Below are 2,603 nucleotides of genomic sequence, written 5' to 3'. Positions count from 1 at the left end.
ACCGCGGTATTGGAGCCGAGACTTGAGTGTGGAGTTTCCCTAGATGCTATATAGTTGAGGGAGGTTTCATTGAGTGTGGGACTCTCAAGTATTAACACACGTGCTAGGTCTTTAGCCACTTTAGAGCTAGGCAATACTTTTGAGCTCAAGTAAAATGAAGTTGAGGAACTAGCAATAGCTACAGGCCAAGAAAGAAAGGACAAGAATTTTAGAGGTCCAAAATTTTGAACTTCAAGAAGGGAGCAAGGAGCTGACACTATAGCTAGAAGAGGCAGATGTTGAGTGCAAGGAAACAAAAGCAAAACTTTTGGAGTGGGAGTAGCATGCTGCACAGGCAAAAAGCAAAAACAACGAAGTAAGGCAACTGCTGAAAGACCAGATTAAAATTAATAAAAATCTCAACACATTGAATGACACTCCAAGGAACATATTGCAAATTGTATAAACAAGTGGCTAGGAATTTTCTTGAGCATAATATCTTGAGCAAGCTGGTCAAGCAAGAAGGGGACATAACTATAGATTTTCAGGCACTGGAAGAGATCACAAAAGGCATGAAGGCTGAGTACCTAGGGGCACTTAAGCAAGCACTAGAAGAGATCACAAAAGGCATAAAGGCTAAGTACCTAGGGGCGCTTGAGCAAGCAAGGCAAGATCCGCATTCATGGGTGTTCCCTAGGTTATGTTAGCAGGCCACTAATCCAAAATAAAAACAAAACCATGTTTATAAATTCATCTAAGATGACAAGGAAGAAGCTGAGTCTTCTAAGAATGCACCTGAAGAAGCATTGAAATAATTAGATGAGATGGAATTCAGTGAAGTTAATGAATCCTTAAAGGACAAGGAAGAAAAAGATGACTTGAAACTTGAAGATACAAAAGAGGGGAATTCAACTCGAGCAGGCCCAGGATAATCATGAGGAGATGGAGGCTTAGGGGTTCATAACTTGGGAGGTCAAAGAGATGGAGGCTCAGGGGGGTAGGTAACTTGGGAGAGCATGGAGGTTTTGGTGCAAGAGGTCCAAGTGGAGGTTTTGAGAAAAATCAATGTGCCTTAGGAGGAAAAAGTGGTCAAGGCGACGGGAAGTGGAAGGAAAGTAAAGTCAAGTGAGGACAAGGGAACTGGTAAGGGAAAGGAAAAGCTGGAACAAAAAGACACAAAGAGACAGAAGAGAAAGATCTTGATCAACAAATGGCCAAGAGAAGTGAAGACAAAAGAAAAAGGAGGTTGGGGCATCACGGCATCAGTGTTGTTCGAGAAGCTAACAGAAGAAGAAAATCTTTATCAAAGTATCTAGAAGATTAAGCATGGATGGCCAATTACTAAGGTATCCTACTTGGTACCTTACGTATCTTGGTGCACAAAGCCTATTTACAAGGTATTCAAAGATGATAAAGCCCCTTCACTGGTTAGAGCAACAGCTACAGATGTGAAATCTATCAAGACAAGTATGGAGTTGCTAATCAGAGCTAGAGAGTTAACAGATGAAGTCATGGAACTATGCGAGAAGTTGGTTGAGATGCATCAACTCGTTGCTATTTGGGTGAGAGTAGAAGAAGAAAAGGAGATTCATAAGATCAAGCTAGAAGGAAGCACACCCATGTAAATGTTTTGCTATGCACATCATATGATTGAGGCCTTGTTGGAGCTAAAAGGAAGCGCACCCATGTAAATGTTTTGCTATGCACATCATATGATTGAGGCCTTGTTGGAGCTAAAGGAATTAATCCTATAGGAAAACGATATAGGAAAACAAGGTACTAGAAATTGCCCCTCCACACTCAAACCTAATGATGATGCCTTTACACATTTCTATCTTGTTCTATGTGCTTGGAAGCATTAGCCTATCGACGTTGAAGAATAATACTTAATTATTTTTGTGAAGATGTGGATAATGTAACAGAGGGAGGCAAGAGCTAGAAATAAAGGAAAGGAAATCTACATGATATTAGTTTTCTTGAGAATGAATCTTGATGTAATATTAGGAGGAGATAGAAACATGCATGTATTGCTAGAACTTGCACGAATTCAAGATCTAAATGATTGGAGAAGAGGAGCCACACTATTTGAAGAAAATTGTTGTGTACATGGAAGAGGTTAGCTTAGGCATGTAGGAGGTGAGAAATAGGAAAGATAAGGAGTTTGTGGATTAAACATATAAAATGACTTAGGGCAATATGCAACAGTGGGAAAAATGAAGTTAGGAACTAATGCAGCAAACCAACATGCTCCTACAACTTGAGATCATATATCCATGGTTTCCCCGAGGACATTGCAACAGTGGGAAAACTGAAGCTAGGAACTAATGAAGCAAACCAACATGCTGCTATACAACTTGAGATCATATATCCATGGTTGCCCCGAGGATATTACCAAACAACAAATGAAACCTTGGGAGAATAAAAACATGACTCGAGAAGGTGAAGAGCTATTCCAACCTCGAGTTCAAAACAATAGCAAAGTGAGTAAGGTGGATGGGGATAACCAAAGCATGTTTATAAGAGGTCATGGCATGGAGATGAATACCACCAACCGAGTCTACTTACATAACTTGCAGACTGAAGTGGACTTGAGTATGTAAAGGAAAGGAAGTTGGATGTGAAGA

This window comes from Cibotium barometz, chromosome 2 (genome assembly GCF_041138505.1).
Source record: "Cibotium barometz isolate CiBa-2024 chromosome 2, ASM4113850v1, whole genome shotgun sequence".
Lineage (NCBI taxonomy): Eukaryota > Viridiplantae > Streptophyta > Polypodiopsida > Cyatheales > Cibotiaceae > Cibotium > Cibotium barometz.
This window is presented reverse-complemented; position numbering follows the sequence as displayed.